The sequence below is a fragment of the Abramis brama genome (genome assembly GCF_963993115.1).
Source record: "Abramis brama genome assembly, chromosome: 11".
Classification (NCBI taxonomy): Eukaryota; Metazoa; Chordata; class Actinopteri; order Cypriniformes; family Leuciscidae; genus Abramis; species Abramis brama.
The window spans coordinates 11,273,517-11,281,951 of NC_139973.1; positions in this window are offsets into that span (position 1 = coordinate 11,273,517).

Genomic DNA, 8,435 nt, shown 5'->3' on the forward strand with positions numbered 1-8,435 from the left:
TAACTGATTATCCCAAATAACCCCAAAAACAAGAATGCTCAAAGTTACACATTTACTCAAAGTATTCATATAACACCCAAGCAACCATCTAAAATCACATCTGCCATAGCTGGATCTTTGTAACTACACAACAAATAACCAAAGTACCTTTGCAATTGCACACAGATCTTAAACAGTTCAGTGAATATAAAGCATATTTAACCTTAAAACCTTATAGGATTTTTAAAACTTTCAGGTAAAGCTTTGTCAAGCTAAAATCAAAGTTTGTCCTTTGGATTTTCCCTTTTTTGTCTTCTTTCAATATAATGTAGAAAGTACTGGTTGGGAATGGAAAGACTGACCGTGCAAGAGAAAGAAAGAAGTGAAACGCTCTATTGGATAGACAGTCTCTGCAGACTGGGAAGAAGGATCAGAATGAAAGGAGTAAAAAGAGAAAGATAGCGAGGAAGAAATGAGCAGATTGTGTCAGGAGCTTTACCCCTTGAATGTGAATGCATGCAGGAGCCTTCACTTAACAGGAGGATCTGTCATATCGGGTTTGTGGCGCGTTTGCATGCGTGTGAGAATCAGACACTGTTGACAGGGTATCTTACAAAGCTTGATGGTATTGACAGAAATCACTGCCTGAAAATAATACAGCGGACATTTCAACATATGGGCCTGCCCTTGTCCACAATGACAAGATGAAATATCACTGAGGATTGTACTATTGTGTGTTTGTGTGTGTGCGCGGGTATTCAACATTGATAATAATAATAACAAATGTTTTTCTGAGCACCAAATCAGCATATTAGTATGATTTCTGAAGGATCATGTCATGTGACACTGAATACTGGAGTAATGATGATGAAAATTCAGCTTGCCAGCACAGGAATAAATTGTATTTTAAAATATTGAAATAATTTAGTTATTAGGAAAAAATTTTTTTATTGTAATAATATTTCACAATATTACTGTATTTTTGATTAAATAAATGCAGCCTTGGTGACTTCTTTCAAAAACACAAGATAAAAAATTCTTATAAATCCCAAACCTTTGAACAGTGTTGTGTGTGTGTGTGTGTGTGTGTATATATATATATATATATGTATATCATGTGATGTAATATCAATATCTATATCTATATCTATATAGTATATATATATATATATATAGATAGAGAGAGAGAGAGAGAGAGAGAGAGAGAGAGAGAGAGAGAGAGAGAGAGAGAGAGAGAGAGAGAGAGAGAAACATAGTGGACCCCTAAAGTAGTTTATGAAAGCATTTAAGAAAATATATGAATAGTTAAAATGGTTCAATGGAAGTGAATTAAAGTGATGTTATTTTGAAACGTTATTCTGTTCAAAAAATGTAATAGTGTAACATGCTACATAACATGCTATTTTCTAGGTTTTATTGAAGAAAATGTATGTGAAGAGGTTTTTCTCTTTGAAGAGGTCTTTATCCTCTGCAAGAGTCTCATGCAAAGCATGTTGGGAACTAGAGATCCTCTGCACTGTTTTAGTTAATGCAACAAAAACTATTCATGTAGTCCAGATACAATGGTTAATTAAAGGGATAGTTGACCCAAAAATGATTCTGCCATCATTTTCTCACCCTCATGTTATCCCAAACCTGTATGAGTTTCTATCCTCTGTTGAACACAAAATAAGATATTTTGAAGAATGTTGGTAAAATAGTTTTTTTTTTTTTTTTCTACTATGGAAGTCAGTGGCTACTGTCAACTGCCTGGTTACCAACATTCTTCAAAGTAGGTTTGGAACAATTTGAGGGAGATTTTTAGGTGAACAATCCCTTTAGGTAAACTATTACAAATGTAGGTGAGCTGAACACAATTAAATGCAGTTGTGGCAAAAAGTAGTTTTGCACTATAGCTACAAAAATAATTTGTTACACATTGTTGTCAGAGGACTTGTGAAAAAGCAAGTATTTACTTGAATTGCAAAGTCAATGAGACTTGGTGTGCCCTTTATCCTCATCAGTTAATTTGGCAGCAGCTGCTTGAAGTCTTCCACTGATGCTGATTTCATGGAAGGATGTGGCCTTTTCTGGCCACACAAGGGAAAATGTTTGTTTTAAGAGCTATAGAGTCTCTCTCTCTCTCTCTCTTCTTCTCTGTCATGCTCCCTTGCTTCTGCTCTTAAGGTCACGGTTTGTACCCACCGTCACTGACTGTCACTCCATTTCTCTCTTTCTTTCTCACTGTTTCTCTTTCCACCTCTACCCTCCCCCATCTCTCTCTGGCCCTCTGTCATCCATTTCAAAAACGCCTTTGAAAGAAGGAGAAAAAAGAAAGACTGAGGAAAGGGAAAAAGGAGGTGAAAGAAGGAATAGAATCAGACAGAAGAAAGGGAACAAAGACAGAAACGTCAAAATATTTACCATCATTCCGTCAGAATTCCTGTCAGGAAACATAAATCAATACAACATCATGCTTTTGTAAATGTCTGTATGTCTGTGTGTGTCATATTTTGTGTAAGAGCGCCAACAGCTAAAGTGTAGCCATGCAAAAAAATAATTCAGTATGAATTACAAAGGTCGTTCTCGGTCTGTGATCTCTTGGTGATCGATGCGATGCTCCAGTTTCTCATGTCAAAGAGACTTTTACCTCAAACTCTTGACACAACACTTCCCTGACGTTCATTCAAACAATATCCAAAATACTTCAACAGAATCCAAATAACAGCCCATTAAATGCCAATGCACACTATACTTCTACAAGTTAGATTTTGCATTGGACATCGAGGGATGAACTAAAACAGCACATAAATTGTTAATTGTATAAAAAAAAACGTCCTTAAAAAAACAGTACATTGAAATGTATGAATTGATTACTGTTTTTTTTTTTTTTTTTTTATAAGTTATTCATATTTACAACTACTAAACAAACTCAATAGGTTTGTTTTATAGTTTGAGTATGTGGTTTTTAAGTGTCTCTTGATGGTTTCATTTTCTAGGAAGCCAGTATAGCGCAAAACTGTGGTTGACACAAACCATGTTTAAACCCATATTAAATGTTGTCTGGGTCATATTTTATTTTATCTTCTGTAATTTTGTTCATGGTTTTTGAGGTTAACCGCTTGTCATGCAACCTGTCCGTGTTGCCATCTGCCTAATTTGGCAGCGCCAGATGAACTGCGACAGGATTTTACGCCAAAATACTGTCAGTCTGAAACAAAATATATGGAAAAAGGTTTTCTCTTCCCTTTTAAAATGATTTTTTTTTAGCTTACTATACTAACTATGTATAAATAATATGGTTAGGTGAATTTTATTATTTGCATTTATCATTATTTCCCTGTCATTAAGGTGCAGGTGTTCAGTGCAACACTTTTCCTTGTGTGCTATTGCGTAATTATGCTGCACTATATATTTCCTTAAGCAAATAATAATTTAGTCTCAGCAACATGCAAAGAAACAAAGCATTTCATTTTCAATGCACATTAGGCATCTCTCAGTTTTCGTTATTAGTTTTTTCTATTGTTTGATACTTTTACTTTTTTATTCTTCTCTCTCCGTCTGTCTCTGTGTGATCCCTCTCCCTGGACCTGCTGTGGTGCGTTCAAGCAGTCCACCGCCACGCACTAACGAACTTCCAACATCTTGTCCCGTCACGGCAATTACACACACACACACACACACACACACACAAAACACTCACATGCACACAGTGTTTACATTGGCACTAATACACGTATTCCCAGCGCCCTACATGTACACCATGTCAAAATGAAGGCCTGTATATTATAGTAAGGAGTGTGGATGCAATATAATTAACATTAGCTGACACAGTAGATTTAACTCAAGCATTGAATAAGGGATAGGATGTCGAGGAGGCAAGGATTGGTCGGCTGCTGGAGTTGGTAATTTCTGGTTCATAATTGATGTTGTCAGTGTCATAAAATGTAACATCGGAATGTTTGCTCTTTTGACCCACACTTATTGATTCTTTCAAGTAGTTAAAAGACTAAACCGGTTGACGCAAGGTCTTTTCAGTTTTTTTCATCAAAACAAAATGAGATAAAATGTTACAGATAAAATGTCAAGATGTTTAAATTTAATTAATTTAATTAAAGATTTGATTATAAATAGTTATAATTAGTTCTGGTCCTTGAACTTGTTTGACATTCCGCTGATTATGTTCATCATTTTGAATCTTTCAGTATGGTCATGACCATGCACCAAGTGACGGTCTTTAAAATCTCCATGAAATCAAAACTGACAATTCCTGTTTGTTTTTTGTTTGTTTTTTAAATGTAAAATTGCAGTAGTTATTGTAAATGATTTATTGGTACACATTTTTTTTTTAATTCATGTGCCCTCTTAATCAAAATGACCTCCTCTCTTTCTTGCAGTGACATCTCTTCTTTGATGACGCGTTAATGGCGCGAGCGCGGGACAACCTGTCACTCACATGAGATTACAGCAGTAGCAAATGACAAAGACCCAATCAATTCCCACTGGACAAGTCCCGCCCTACATTTAAGTTTCACTCAAATATATGTAACAACAGGGAACAAAAGTCTATTACAAATTCTGTTTCATGTCGACTTTAAAGAGCCTTCGTCGCGCCATAGTGGCGCAATCGGCCTTCGAACGTGCCCTTTGAAGGATGCAGCCTCTGAATTGGGATGCAGCAATTGAATCATTCACTCAACCGATTTGAAAAATACTGATTCACTCATGCAGGAACGCAACTACCGTGTTATGCTTGGTGACACGAGAGTTATTTGGCACTATTTTCATTGGCAGAGCAAAAATAGATTAAGTATCTGATAATACTGTGTCTAGTAACTTATCTTTAACTTCTTGTATATTAAACTGTTATATAAAAACAATATCACACTTGCAATCATGCATTATAAAAGCTGGCTTAAATTAAACAATTATCAATAAATTAATTATAATAATAATGATATCAGACTAATGTGTGTTAAGTGGTGTTATTTGGGTATAAATAAACATTTGAATATACGATTACTATAGACCTACAGTATAGGGAATAGGCTGATCTCAGACATAAGTGGTTATATAGACTGTCATCACAGTGATATGATAAAGACTCAGGAATAATTAAGTCTCAAATTTTAATAACACATACTTAATCATTCATAGCTTAGCTGACTAAAGCAGACCCAGGGCCAGACACACACACACACACAGCTGCATGTATTATTTAGCCATATTTCTCTTTTACCAATTGCTCCGGAGTAGAAAAACAGACAAATACACACTTCAGCGCTTCTGTTATTGGCTTAGGAGACACAAGCGGTTCTCCTGAATGTGTGTGGGTATACAGACTCAATCTTGGATGGATGGATTGAAGAAAATTAAATGTTTTAATAGCGTATTATTAAAGCTGATGTAAAAAATGACCACGGATTTGGAATTAAAATGAAATGCAGAGGACAATTTTCAAGGCATAAATACAGACAAGCAATTGATCATTGATGCCGAGAATAAACCAAACAAATAATATTTGAGGACGAAGGCACAAGTGAGTACAGAATGGAGAGAGGCAATGCACAGGTGAATCAACATATATTTATTATTACATTTGAAAACGCATAATGAATATTTACATCACAGTCATACCAAATTGATCTGTCACTTAGGTAAACTTAAAGCAACTGCAAAACTGTCCTTCTCTCTTTTGTCTGAGACATAAATTGAGTGCAAGAAGAAAACAGTCTACCAGGGAGAGAGAAAAAATAAAGCGAGGGAGAAGAGGAGAGCCAAAGAGACTCAAGGGATGGTTAGGATTTATGGTTCAGTAGATGAACTCACGATCATATAATTCAAAAATTAATCGCTTTCCATAACTCTCTTGCACATAATCTTGCTCATCTTTTATCAATGACAACACCAAATACCAGAATAAACTGCATCTCACGCACTTGCATCCGCACCCACCGCTTGTTTATGAGAAGAAATGATGGCCATTAAAACTATTGCTTTCCATCATGAAATAGCAGCATTTTGGTGAACAGTTATGTTTTTGTAGACAGTCCAGCAGTAAGCCTTAGAAATGTAACGGGGATCAGGGATGCAACAATATCTTCATATACTGTTAGATCGTAATGTTTTAAACCAGTACAGAAGATTTTTATGCTGTTTTTTATCTGAAGAGATATGTTGTTAATTAATTAATCCTTTGCTGTTAACAATCAATAACATCCCTGAAATATTCTGATTTATAAAAAAGAAAAAAAGAAAGTAGAGCAGTGCAACTGAATCTCTTTACACTTCAGAACCATGCAGGCTATCGTATTTGAAATATGCTCTTGAATGTTTGTCTGTCAAGTTGCAGTCAATACCCACTGGGGTGGATTGAGACATGGTGAGTTGAAAGCATAATGCAGCCAGTTCAAGCCAGGACAGATACCCCGATACTCTTTATTAGCTAAGGTAAAATACTCTTACCTAGTTTATTTGCTTCTTCAGATTACATTTTGAAACCTTTGATGCTGAGAACATGTTCACATGCATTGGCATCACCGAGCTTTAAGGGGAAGGGGGCAAACATTCTGGTTATGTTGTCACGAGGCTTAGCTCATGAATATTAACATTAATATTGTAATTTGTAACTTTTATTATTTTAATAAAGACATTTTCAATGATATGTATTGATCTGGTCTTGATAGTTGTTATATTTGTTCACTTCTTAAAGTCCAAACTGAAATCGTCATTACAAATCTCATTACACAGTGTTTAGAGGGAGCAATAATTCTTGCTGACCAATTCACTTCATCAAATGATCTCGCATTTTCACCTTGAATACATACTGTTCCATTACTGTTGATAAACACAAGGACCACTTTATGGCATAAAGGGGTGAAGACAGTCCCGCCATAAATTATGCTTATGACTATAACTTGCAGAGTACAATCATGTTCTTTCCCTTTTCAAAACAAAATAGTTGCTGTTTTAATAATTGCTTTTATATTTCAAATCGATGTAGTATCACATGCCATGACCCGAATTTTATGGAATATTAGCAATGAGCCTTCAGGAAGACAGAAAAACATGCTTGTACATTGGGTCATTTATTGGGTCACCTAATTTATTTGGGTGTATTATATTTTTAATTTGGTGACCCAATATTAATCGGGTGACCATTTCTTGGGTTACCATACATTGGGTCACCTGAGTTTGACATTCAAAAACACAGTACACGTAAAACAAAAAGTACAAACAAACATTTAAAGAAGTTTACAAAATGTAACAGCTAGCACCACACTGAAACCCCAGAAATCTTCTTGGGTGTATAAATACTCGCTTGTTAGTGGCAAGATAAAAAGAATGGAAAGATGGAAAAGAAAAAATGGAGGAGTGAGGGGATTTGTTGCTGTAATTGAATAGATTTGCCTTGTTACCACACAGTTGTTAGGTGTCAAACTGGGAAACATTGTATGTGTGTTAGCATGAAAGTTAGCACATATCCTTATGGACACAGTAGCATGAATGTTTGTGTGTGTGTGTGTGTGTGTGCAATGTCTCTAAGAAGGAACTGAGATCTGAGAATCTGAAAAAGCAATGTGACCACACAGTGCTGTCCTTCTCAGCAAGTATCATTAATAGGTTTTGTTTTTATAGCAGCTTTCCAAAAAAAAAAGGATGAACGCTGAAGGTGAACTACACTGAGGTATTTATTGTGCACTATTCCACCAGATCTGATCAATGTGATGTCCTCGAGATGACTCATGAGCGTTACCATTAACTGTCTTTTTAGTACCAATGTTAAAGGAATAGTTCAGTCAGTTCTGTCATTTTCTCACCCTCATGTCTTCCCAAACCGGTATGGCAGTATTTTCTTAATCTCTCTTCTACCTTTTTCTTAGTAGGCTTTTTCAGCCCCAATTCCAATGTAACATTCTTCTGACAACCTTGACATGGTTTCATGGGTTGGTGATCAGTACGTTTTTTAAAGCTCATCTAGAAACCTTCTGGAGACATTGCGATGTTCAGTCCAGCTCTCTAAGTGGACGGTGATGTTTTTGAAGGTACTTGACAGCAGACACGGTGAGGTCTCTCTCACGGTGAGGTCTCAGTATTATAGCCATCTTCCTTTAACATAGTTGCCCTATGCTGGATTGTGGAATCAGGCACCTTTGTAGAGAACATGTGCCTCAGTCCATCCATGGAAAACCCTGTGCTACGTTTTACTGAAAGGTCTAGGGCAGGGGTGTCAAAGTTGGTTCCTGGAGGGCCACAGCCCCGTAGAGTTTAGGTTCAACGTTAATTAACTCTTTCCCTGCCATTGACGGAAATAACTGTCATTTGTGAGACAACGCTTCCCCACCATTGAAGGAAATTTCCGGCTTTCCGTGTTTTCACTGTTATAGGGGGCGCTATTACACATCTTCTGAAAGAGTTGAGAATCTCCTCATCAAAACACAGGCGAAAAAGCAGCAGCAACATATGATATCATATGT